General features: G+C 37.5%; 1 long non-coding RNA gene across 3 annotated transcripts; it reads left to right on the top strand.

Moving 5' to 3' along the window:
- Nucleotides 1-4,809: 4,809 nt before the first annotated feature.
- LOC144988976 (uncharacterized) lies at nt 4,810-9,530 on the top strand. 3 transcript variants are annotated; one of them, XR_013653089.1, is made up of 5 exons: nt 4,810-5,774; nt 6,291-6,348; nt 6,491-6,547; nt 7,359-7,451; nt 7,941-9,530. It is a non-coding gene; the product is annotated as an uncharacterized LOC144988976 (long non-coding RNA). The 3 variants fall into 3 exon arrangements; XR_013653088.1 differs by having other exon boundaries at nt 4,810-6,348; XR_013653090.1 differs by having other exon boundaries at nt 4,812-6,348; nt 6,519-6,547.
- Nucleotides 9,531-13,073: the final 3,543 nt, after the last annotated feature.

Raw genomic sequence — 13,073 nt, 5'->3', positions numbered from 1 at the left:
ATGACTGTCGAAAAAATGGAAAAACACACAATTGATTGAAAAACACACACTCATAAAGTTACATTTTTGGAGTCTAAGGTGTTTTTATTTCCCTGAACTTCTTACCTGAACGGCAATTTAAATCCTCCACTTTTGTCTCTGATTATGGTACGTTTGATATGTTATTCATGTACTAATATACCATTCAATGAGAAGCTTAAAATGATGTCAATGCGCATGCAAAATGTTAGTGATGGCTAGTTCAATTGCCATAATGGTTATTATTCTGTAACGTTGTGTGTGCATGGAGCAGTGATAGGATGGGTAGAAGGAGGTTCACGATGGCAATAACATCAATTATTGCCATATAAATCAAAGTAGGAGTTGATTTGTAATATAATAGATGTGATCTGATATTGCTGTTTTCATTTTGTTTCAGAGCTCACACACAGCAGTTTGACCATTTTAATAAAGATGTCATACTCCTTCCAAATCCATCTTGGGATGTGGTTTGTAAGCAAGGTTCAAAGTTGAAATTACATAGGCATGGACATATACTCAGTGCCTTTGAATTTCAAAAAGCTTGGGACTACCAAACAGTTGTGCAACGCATCAGGGAGGGCTTTGGCGAACACATTCCAGGGGATGTCAGGTAAAAGCAACATTTTAAAAATATCTGCACAATCCATTTCTACTGATAGTGACACAAGAGTGATTTATGATATAAATGCAGAGTTATTGCAAATTCTGTAAAAATACAATGTTCTTTATAGCCTTCAGTTTCTGATGTCTTGTGGCACGAAGCTGGTGTTGCCTAAGCTCCAAGCCGGTCAAGAACTAACCGGATTGCTAATCCATAAAGTTTATAAAACCAGAGCCCTGTACATCAGACCATCAAAAACCCTTTTAGTAAGTGTTTTCTTCCATGTCACCCATTTTTACGTTTTTATTCTTTTGTTAGTATTTTTGAAATATGATATGATTGTTTTTTTTTTGTTTTTTTACTTAAGAATGACTCCGAGGAAGAAAATGAACTCGATCACACCACCCCAAGTACACGTAGAACCACCAACAGCAGTGATGATGATTGTGTTGAAGTTCCACAAATTCGCACAAGCTTGGACAATCATTGTACCACAAGCACTGCTGCCACGTTGAGTAGTCTGTCTGAAAGTCCAGACCAAGATGGCAACCCTGGCACTTGCACCAATGATGACGATGTTGGCTGTGTAAAAAGCCATCCAGTAGACCAGGGTGATTGCCTTCCTGGCACAAGTGGCACAGGCAGTCATATTGGACGTTCCCTTGTGAGAACTGCCAGCCCTGCCAACAGTAGTCAGGACTACTCTTCATATTTAAGACTTGTGTCAATGATTCCGGATGAGTCTTCAGATGATGAGTTAAACCAGGCTATTGCTGCCAGTATGGAGACTCCACTGTGAGTACAAGGAATAGAAGATTAAGATGTCACCATCAGTATGAACTGTTTCATTTCAATATATTTATAACGGCGACATAGGTATTTCCTTATACAAAATAATTTCAAAAGAGATTACTTATCAGTGCTTCTGTCACAATGTCTTAGCTTTTTCCTTTTTTGTCTTTTCTTTTGTAGTACAGAACAAGTACCTGTTCAAGAAATACTGCTGGAGCTTTCAAGCAAGATTAACACACAACAGCACTGCAAATTTAACATCAATCGCTCTGCTGTTTGGGAGGGAGCCGTGCGGGGATTCCGAAGGGTATCTTACAACCCCAACTCAGCGATCTGGGTTAAATTTTCTGATGACATGGGAAAAAATGAAGAAGGAGTAGATTTGGGTGGACCAAAAAGGGAATTCCTGAGACTGCTGATGGAAACCATTGCTTTGTCCCCTATGTTTGAAGGAAAAGAAAATAGCAAGAACCTGGCTTTAAACAGCACTGGTGGGAATAATGTCTCTGTCTGTCTATCTGAACTGTTACGCTAATGGTTAATGTATTATTATTTTCAATTTTTTTGCAGCTTTAAGGGAGGACTGGTACTACACAGTTGGGAGAGCCATAGCAGTGAGCTTGGTGCATGGTGGTCCACCACCAAATTTCCTTTCACCTACGCTATTTTCTCTTTTGGTTGATGGTTCTGCAAATCCGGCCCTAGAAGAAATAGCTGACACAGAATTGCTTGAAAAAGTGAAAAAGGTGGGTTTTTTTGTTTGTTTTTAAATTGTTTCTTGGTGGATGGGCTAACAGGCCTTGTTGCTTTAAGTCAGAGATCTAAATCATTTTAGTCTAAGGTACTCAGCACTAAAGTTTTAGTGTATTTTTTTAATGTTATTTAATTTTAAGATATGCTTATTTTCATTTCAGTAGAATAATTTACAAAGCAATGGATCTTTCTTAATCACTATATTTAACAATTGAGTGGTGGGAAAAAATTATTTTCAGCTTTATGTCCTAACATTTCAAAGCAATCTATTTAACGATCTATATACCTTGTCTTTATTCAGTTTAAAAAAAAAAGGAACTTAAATGTTCTTAGATTAAGTTAAACAACTACTTTATAGCCAAAGTAATACATTAATTTCCACTCTTCATAATTCTAGGTGTCTGAGAGTGCAAACATAGAGGAGCTTGAGAAGTCCCAGGCAGTCTTGCTCGATTACTTGGCCAATGCAGGATGTCTGAGGCAGATGCAGTCATTAAGAGACAGGGATCTGTTGGTGCAGGACATTGTCATGTTTCAGGTCATTCACAGGGTTCAAGGCCCATTTCACAGGTATTCAGTATCAATAAGTTGTAATCAGAATAATCAGACTATATACAAAATGCACCAAAGCTGACTTTTTAGCAGACAAAAAGCATTCAACAATATCTAAAATTCTGTCTCATTTTCAGGTTTTGTGAAGGACTGACAACTCTTGGGGTTCTACAAAAAATCAGGAGTCACCCAGACTCTTTTCGTCCCCTTTTCTGCTATCAGCCATGCGTGATGACGGCTGATCAGATGGAGAATCTCTTCAGCATCCGCCTGTCCCCAGAAGGGAGCAACAAGAGAGCTGCTGAGGAAACAGTTGTCACATTCTGGAGAGACTATCTCCTGGATGCTGAAGGTAAGTGACACCTTTTTGTATATATTCTATTGCTACCTCTTTATGATGCTTTGTTTTGTGTGCAGAAGAAGAAGGGCCATCCAAACTGCAGAAGATCTTGGCTTTTGCAACTGGAGCCTCTGTTGTGCCAGCCATCGGCTTTTCCCCAACTCCTTCAGTGCAGTTCATGCACAATGAAGATGATGACTTTTTCTCATCAATGTTTCCTATGGCAAACACGTGTGTAAACTGCATCAAGTTGCCACTGCATACATCATACCAACTCTTCAGGGAGAAGTTTGATTTTGCTCTAGGGAACACACATGGATTTGGAAGAGCATAAACAGGCCTGCGCTAACAATTAGTTTGTGTCCATCTATTTCTGGTTGCAATAGTTGAGTTGCACAGTGTTTTGAAAAGTGCTAAATGACAGTCGTTTTAATTTTTTACATTGTGCTGTCTTGTTTTTGTCATAACAAGTTATTAAATACTTTTAAAAAAGTCAGCTTATATGTGTTTTTAAATATTTACATTGGAATTCTCATCTTTAAATATAGAGTTCACTAATTACATTTTGAAGTTTAACCTACACAATTTAAATTAAGTATGAACAATTGATCTGGTACGTTATGATTGAGTTGATTTATGTACTAAGCCGCTTTTATCTGAAATTGGAACCAATCAGTTTCTTATAGTTCATTTTCAGATTCACCTAGCCCACTAGCCCAGCTCAGTTAATACTTCCTGCTGTCAACATTCTGAGAAAACTAATTTCAAATACTTTTAGGAAAAAATGATTTATTGAAGAATGTTTTAACAAAACAAAAACAAATCAGGCATTCATTGTAGAAAGTTCACAAGTGAAGAAAAAATATCTATGCCATAGTTCCCATCATTTTCAAGAGGATTAACTTGTCGAAAAAGGTTCATTGTGGTCTCATTCACCATAGCATTAATGTCAGGAACTACAACATTGTTATTAGTTTGAAGTTCAGGCAATGGTCCTTGTTCATCAATGCCATAAAAGTCAGCTTCAAAAACGTCACTCAGAACTGGATGAATTCCTACGCTGTTAATGACACCTGTATGCCATAGCTGAAGAGGTGTCTGGCCACCTTGTGTGGAGAGGCCATGGTTGTTCCACTGACTAATGAACTCAGTTAATGCCCTTTCAATTCTTGGCAAATAAACATAATGCAAGCAAAAAAGATGTTGCTCATTCAACGAGTCCAATATACCCTGTGACTCCATGAAATTAAATATGTTAATAAAATGTCTGGATACTACTCTATTGAGTTCAGCCCATAGTCTCTCAATCCTTTGGTTGTGGACCGAAACACCTGTAATAACACTGTTTAAGCCACGTCTTTCCAACATAAACCGGGCAACTCCCACATTCTCCATGCCATGGTCACACCTAACTCTTAAAGGCAATCCAAAGTTATGTACCCCTTCCAAAAATAATGACAAAACGCTGGAAGCTCTGTTATTAGACATACATCGCAAATATATGATGGTCCTGCTGAAGCCATCCACGCAGCCATGGAAGACCAATCTCCATCTGACTAGCTTGTGGTTGCCATCAAAATGCCTGGTGGGAAACAGGAATAATAAATGCCATAAATCTCTCACATAACCACACGAGGGATGTTCTCACACATATGTTTGTTTACAGTCAGTCAGCTGAATGTTTATTAACAGTTTCCCATAAAATGATTAGAAATGAGTATTAAAAACAGAAATATGAGGGGCCGTATAAGACATTATTTATTCTGAACCATTCACATTCATACATTCTTGCTCTCACAGTCATATATACTCTCTTTCGCATACATATATTCTCTTACGCATCCATATATTCTCTCTCTCACATTCATACATTCTTGCTCTCACAGTCATATATACTCTCTTTCGCATACATATATTCTCACTTGCACATCCATATATTCTCTCTCTCGCATGCATATATATTCTCTTACGCATTCATATATTCTCACTTGCACATCCATATATTCTCTCTCTCGCATGCATATATATTACTTTACACATACATACATTCTCACTCTCATTGTCACTCTTAAAAAAGAATGTATGTATGTGAAAGACAAGTATATATGAACGTGTGAGGAAGAGTTTATATGTGTGTGTGAGAGAGGAGTATGCATGAAACGGAAGTTACTTTGCATGAAAAGGAAGGCACTTTGAATGAAAAGGAAGGCACTTTGAATGAAACGGAAGGCAGATGATTTCTCGTGCTCTGATTGGACGAGAGGCCGCCACCTCCCATTTTGAACACACTCTAAACCCTATCACTTGTACTGACTCATAACTATTGAGGTTACACAACTTAAATGTCATTTTGTAGTTGATTCAACTATAAAGTATTAAGCTCTATCAAGATTTTTTCAAATTTAACTTAACAGTGCTAAATATTTTAAAGCTTATTTGTATCTGGCACTCAAAAATTTTAAGATCCGTGAAGTAGCGTCATGACGTCATCACGTACTGGTGGGAGGGTCTTTCGTTTTCTCTACGTTAGCTCAGGTGGCCATGTTGGATTTGCCGAATGCGAGTATGCGACGTTTGAAATTGAAAGTCGAGCATTTTATTATTCTGCAAAGCGTTGCGATTTCGTCCCGCTTCAAGACGCCCCAACCTCGGGTTTTTTTTTCATCCGCCTCATCGCTGATGGTGCCGTCTTGTCTTCAGCCCTGATTTAATTTGGTAAGTATCGTTCATGGTTTATGAATGAATGCTTTAAAAATGCTCTTATACTACCGTAAATGTGGTTTACTGTTGTTTAAACATATGTGTGTTATGATTGTTTTAGAGATTAATGTGGAAATGTATACATGATTAGTTTGTCATAGCAGACGTATGGCGAGCCAAACCCAAAATGCATTTCTGCCCGTAAGTTACGACAGTGATGAGTTTTTTTTTTTTTCAGAGGTAGAAATGATCTGTTATGCTGCAATCACACTAAACGTGATCCGCGTGTGAAATTCGCGTTGGAGGCCTCTGTCTGTGGCTAAAGTTTGCTGCTGGACATTTGTCCAAAAATGTCACTCAAAGCCTCTAACGGTTGTGTGGGAGGAGCTACCGCCAACAGTTTTAAGCCTGGTTGCTACATGGAAGCATTGGGTTTTGAATGCAGCTTTAAGCTTTTATAAATCACTGATCTCCGTTATAAAAAAGGTTTTTGTAAAAATAAATTAATCAACGTGCTCGTGTTGTGTTCAGGTACCGAACTACAGAGTGTTCAGTGTTTCACCTCCAGGTAGACGCCAAGGCCAGCGAGGTAACTTGTCTCAGTTATTTGTCTAGAGCTATTTTAAAAAAACAAAAAATGCAATAGGTTGTGTAGTGCAATAAATGTTTTTTGATCAGAATATAATTGAAACATTTTTTAACATTGAAAAATCTCTTTTGGACTTTTTCAGATACTGAACTTCAGAAACTGAACTTCAGAAAGTTCACCAGAAAAGACCTGTCAGTGGGTGAGTTTTATACTTATTTAATACATTCATCCTGAACTATTACCATTATTAGATTTATACGTCAGCATGGAAACATTTATGCACATTTTAACTAGCCAAAGGTCTAAATAGAGTTGAAATTATTTACAATTTAACTAAACATATTTAGATTGCAGGCTGAAGGTGGCACAATGGAATGGAGGTGCAAGTTGTGTTCTGTTACTTTGGCACTATGCAGTACTACATATAATACTGCAGTACTACATAGCCAATATTCCAAAGTGTTTCCACTGCCATGTATGTGGAGACACTTTGGAATATTGTCATGTCTTTATGACAGTATATTACAATAATAAAATGATGTTGCATTAGCACCATTCCATCATTTGAAACCATGAAAACTCATCTGTCAAGATCTGAAATGGATTTATGTAGAGTAGATGCAGTCAGAGGAAATTGTGCAGTTTTTACATGTTTGTGTAACTTAAAGTTGCCCTTTTCTGAGACTAAGTCCACCAAAACAGACAGGAACTGGCCAGCTTGGTTAGGATTTATGACCTCCAGGTGAATTTCTAATGTGCATAATTCAAAAACGGATAACAAATCATTTGTAAACAGCTGTAAGAAGCCACGGTGTAACTTGCCTTCAAATGACTTTGGGTCTTTGACCTGAAGTGGATCATGACATAAACACTGTATTGTCCTCTTACTAGAAATAAAAATCTAGAAAAGGTATCATTTTATTATTTCTTAAAGTTCCTTAAGTAAATATTGGAAGTGTTTGCTCTGCATTTGCTTCAAAGGTAATGGATATTTCTTTTTATTCTTTTAGGACCAGCGTGACGTGAACATGAGACGGGCACTTGTCCTTGCACTTCCTGTTTATCTGCATGAAGATGCCTCCAACTTCTTCAAGACCTGTACAGTAAGTGCACACGACTCCCTGTCAATGGTTTTCACTAATCCTTTAATATTGATTGAGATTTTATTGAGTGACATAATAAATAGGGCAATTGTTTGTAGTTTGTAAACTGAGTGATATTTTTAAATGGTTTTAAAACTGAGACGGAAGATGAAAGGCGAACATCAGGGACTCCTGATTGGAAGGAGTGGAGTTTCGTTTACCTTTTCTGCTCCTGATCCATCATTATTTGAATAAAGAAAAATGAAGCTTTAGTCTTAAATTATTTTATAAATGTCCTCCTTCAGAAAAATGCTAAAGAACTTTTTAAAAACACAATTTTAATTGGAGTTTGTCCTTAAAACATCATAGCCAGTTGATTAAAAGCTAACAGAATGTTAGCATGAAAAGATTCCTATTGACAGATGGCAGGAATGTCAGTTTTGGACATTAGTGTGATGAATATCTTTGAGGGTCTGAACTCATCTGTGTTTTTTGTTTTGTATTTTCCAGAATACCAGACCTCACAGACACTGCTGTGGGTATCTTCTCAGTTGTCGTGGTGACGCTCCGGATGCTGCCGTCAGTGGTCCCACAGATCTGGCTGACTAATCTCTTCTAACTCTTCGGGGACATCTATGCTCTGGACCTACAGCACCCCAAAAAACTTGAAGTTGCCTTCATATTTATTCAGAATGCTGTCTTGAACCTTGAGGACAGCAAACCACTGAAAGGACATTTATTGACGCTGAAGAATGTTTCGTTGAGTGAGTCTTCCAGAATGGACTATTTGTTGGTTTAAGTGTTATGTAACTAATGTGTTTTGTTGTGATCATTTGCTTTTTCTGCCGTAAAATACAAAACCAACTCTTTTTGTCAATATGTTGTGTGGCACTCTTATAATTCAGTTTTATTGCACTTATTGTTTCTTCATCCTCTTGATATTTGTGCTTTTTTTTAAAGAGCAATTAAAAAAAGTGTATTAAGCAATCACTATTGTGTGGCCTTCACGTTTGTTGGTTTTTATCAATGTTAGCCTTTAAAATGTAGTGGGGCAGTATCAATATCTCTGTTTAGAATACATTTTAAGCTGAAGAATTTTAAATATTTTCAATGCTACACATTTAATGAGTTAAAGAATTTATAAAGCATTTGAGTGAATTTTACATATTTTATGAGTTGAGTAATATAAAAATATAGTTAGTTAAAGCGTTTTTTAGTTGGAAAATATTAAAAACTTTAAGTAAATAATCTCTCTTTTATAAGTTGAGGAATCTTAATATTTTTTATATGAAATAATACAAATGTAAGCCAACTGACAATATGAATTTTAATAAATGTTAACTTAAAAGTTTTAATAATATAACTTAACTGTTGCGTAATCTGTTACAAAATAATTTTTAAGTTCAGTCAACTCGCTAGGGATTACAGTGCAGACGCTAACATGAACAAGCAAGAAATCCCAAATTAACAGACTTGTGGTGTGGAAAGGTATGTTTTTCAGCTAGCAGGAATAATCAAAGTATCTGTTCTCTGTTTCAAAATGAGATTGCCACAAAACCGTATGTTATCTCATACTGGAACAGCTTTGGATGTAGAATTCAGTGGGAAAAGGTTTGGACCCTGCCACAAAAGTATTTCATCACCAATAAAATCAGAGAAATTTCTTTCAAAATTCTTCACAAATTTTATCCAGTGAAACATTTCTTTACTAAGTTTAAAAAAGATCTGGACATAAACTGTTCATTCTGTCATTCCTCACCAGAAACTGTGCCTCATCTTTTTTGGTTTTGCTCTTTCACTCAACTATTTTGGAAAGATGTGATACATTTTATAAGAACTCATCTATGTGAAGATTATAGATTATTTTACGAGCATATTATTTTTGGATATTTTACACAAGAAAGACTTAATGCAGAAAAAATATATGTAGTTAATTTACTTATAATTATGGCTAAATACTTTATACACAAGTGTAAATATGCCAACAAAAAAACCGTGTTTTATGTTTTTCAGAAAGAAATGGTTTTGTATGTGAACAGTATTAAATCTTCCACTAACAAAAAAGCTGTCAGAACAGTTGAAACATGGTCTCTCCTGAAACTTTAACAGATTCCTTTGCCTTATTATTTTTGTTTTCTTTTTGCATAACCTGTTTTACATGGTTATCATTATGTTTTTTTGTTCATTCTCATGGCGAACGTGAAGATTGTATTTTGCACACAGTGGAGTTTTGTGTTTGGTATTTTGTATGTGCAAGATATTGTTAATAAAGTTTCTTTTTTAAAAAAAACGAACCGGCAAGAAGTAGCCACGGGGGTCCTGCAGCCATCGGAACCTTAACAAATATTTCATCTCCACCTCACCGTTGCCTTTTCTAAGAAATGACAGCTGGTTTTCCCACATTTATATGTAGTTATGGATCGAAAACAAGAGGAATTTGTTTTAATGTAAATGCGTGTTCCAGCGTCTACAGGAAGTGTCGCCCATAATTCACGCAAAGGCTCATGGGGGCTAGGAATAAGGTGGATACGGATTTTCTGTTTCGGTGGCACTTCTATTACCATTATTGGTATTTGAGACATTCCTTTGTGTCTCTAGAGATGCAGACAGATTTGTGACCACTTGAGGTGAAGATAAAATATTTCTTAAGGTTCCGATGGCCTTCTTATTGGTTCGTGTTAGCGTCTGTTCAAAATGGGAGGTGGCGGCCTCTCGTCCAATCAGAGCACGAGAAATCATCTGCCTTCCGTTTCATTCAAAGTGCCTTCCTTTTCATGCAAAGTAACTTCCGTTTCATGCATACTCCTCTCTCACACACACATATAAACTCTTCCTCACACGTTCATATATACTTGTCTTTCACATACATACATTCTTTTTTAAGAGTGACAATGAGAGTGAGAATGTATGTATGTGTAAAGTAATATATATGCATGCAAGAGAGAGAATATATGGATGTGCAAGTGAGAATATATGAATGCGTAAGAGAATATATATGCATGCGAGAGAGAGAATATATGGATGTGCAAGTGAGAATATATGTATGCGAAAGAGAGTATATATGACTGTGAGAGAGAGAATATATGGATGCGTAAGAGAATATATGTATGCGAAAGAGAGTATATATGACTGTGAGAGCAAGAATGTATGAATGTGAATGGTTCAGAATAAATAATGTCTTATACGGCCCCTCATACAGAAACACTTAAATGTATGCTGTCAACTTACCATAAGTGGTTGGTCCCTTGAACTGTATAAATCCTGCGGTGGATTGCAGTACGACGCCTTAATGCTCGGCCCATAGGATCTACCTGACACAGGCTCTGTCTGACCCGCCAACGCTGAATCCTTAGACCACGTGCTCTCAGACTTCCAAGTATGTATGTTTCACCTGCATTTGGAGTATTCTGCAGCACATCAGTCACAGTCCTGTTCAGGTCTTCATTTGACAAGACAGTAAATCTTAATGGCCCAACTCCAAGAGTCTGTCTGTGTCTATACAAAGTCCTTCGACTGATTCCAAAGCACAAAGCAATTCTCTGCCATGTCATCCCAATAGATAAACAGTGGTAAATATGTTCGGCACATATGGCATATCTGGGCCGACCAGGACGACCAGTAGTGACTGTGGGGGGCACAACATTACTTGTGACATCAGGGGATTCCTGTCTAGCTTCATGTTCAAGCACCAAGGAACGAAAGCTGCAGTACAGTGATTCTAGAAGATCTATGACTTCCCTATTGTTAGGGTCAAATCTAGATAACTGAACAAGAAATGATGATAAAATTCGAGTACAATCATCAAGCTGCCTATAAAGTCTCTCCCGTGTAAAATCGTTGGTATCATGCCTTTGGAGAGACTCGATACATTGTAGGGCGCTAATGAAAAAATGTTCCACCTCTTCTTCATTGCTTCTGGATGTAAAAAATATTGATACAAATAAAATAAAAAAGAGGGCCAAACGAACAGACATTATAGAACACTGCCACTATCGGCCTTGGTGTTTAACAGCAGTAAACACTGATTTGCGTGGTCAAATTAGCCCCTCCTAAATTTTTAGTGCACTCCTATTCACAGCGTTACGAGAACTGAGTCCTGTTTGGACGGATCCGTCCCTGAGTCATACCACAATGCATTGCGAATGACCCACAATGCATTGCGTTTGAATTATTCGAAGATGGCGAACGGTTGCGCAAGAAAGAGGACATAAAAATGTAAGTATATTAAAAAGTATCAAGTATTTGTTGTAAAATATATTTGTAAATACGTAAGATGATGTGTTTCATATGTTATATTCCTCATTCGACAAACTACATTGTTTCGAAGCTCATCAATTTCGGTAATGCTAAAGCTAGCGCTAACGCGAATTAGCGTCGAAGGCTAAAAACAAACGCTGTTGATATTACATCAAAAAGCAGTGAGTTCTAACTGTGGTCATACGTTTTTAACACATTTTTTAAACGCTCAGCACGCTTGTGTCGGATGGGAGTCAGAGATCACACTTGATCAGATTTGTATTTATTTGTCATTAAACTGTAATCGTTGTCATGTTGGGTTAGGAGAGAGAAGAGGAGGAAAGAGCAAGTAGGGACGAAGAGCGACAGGAGAGTCTGTTAAGCTTACATAAGTTGAAAATATTGTTAAAAAAATGTAACATCATCGTTGTTTTTGCAATTTGTTTAATAAATGCATGAAAAAAATGAATTATTTATATGTATTATTTAAATTTGAGCCATTTTTAACAATCTCCCAAGGATTTTCATATAAATATCAAATGTTCATAATCACAATTTCGTTTTATATGTTAACATTTATTGTTATACATGTTAACAATAATTGTGATCCTCCAGAGTCATGTGTGTCACAGTTGGAGCTTAAAGGAAAGCAGAGATTTTTCCTCGCAGACGAATGCCACTTTGCCCGTCCTGTTGGTTCCTGGTGTGGTTCAACATCTGTGGCTCTCAGCAGTCCCCTTCGCTGATGCGCAGATTGTGCAGAATTGAACTGCAGGCAATGATTTTCATTGCAAAGGTTGGTTTTACTTCCAGTGCCCCCAGAAATATTGCTCTCCTCCTCATCTTCATCATGCCAAATGCTCTCTCCACCACAGAGCGTGCCTTGGTGTGGTGCTGGTTGTAACGGGCCTCACCCACATTCCTCATGGGTTCCCCGTAGGGTGTCAGAAGCATGATGGGATGAGCTATGGGTGGGTAATGTTTGATTTACATAAATTGGGCTTTTACGTAGAACCTGTGAATCATGGATTGATCCTGGATTCCCAACAAAAATATCTATACATTTGGCATAAGAGTCACATATAGCCTGCATTTGAATGGAATAAAAAAGCTTCCTGTTAAATAACAAGCTGCATTTTCTTTTAGGGCCTTTATTCTTATGTGGCAGCCATCGATGATCCCCACAACCTTTTGGAAGGGGGAAGACCAAGCGAGCGGCTAATATCCAGAGGCGACTTGTGGTAGTTCATTCCCACTGGGAAGCTGGATGAGCTGGAGGATGCGGTCTGCCGTCCTGTGGACAATGTCCCTCACAGTGGACCGTGGCATGTCAAAGGCCCTGGCTACCACACTGTAAGATGTGCCACATGCCAACCAGAACAGAAACACCAGGACCTCAGTTTCCTG

This window comes from Oryzias latipes, chromosome 22 (genome assembly GCF_053564925.1).
Source record: "Oryzias latipes strain Hd-rR chromosome 22, Olatipes_Hd-rR_3.1".
Taxonomy (NCBI): domain Eukaryota; kingdom Metazoa; phylum Chordata; class Actinopteri; order Beloniformes; family Adrianichthyidae; genus Oryzias; species Oryzias latipes.
The sequence above is the reverse complement of the archived record's forward strand: the minus strand, read 5'-3'. Positions and strand labels throughout refer to the sequence as shown.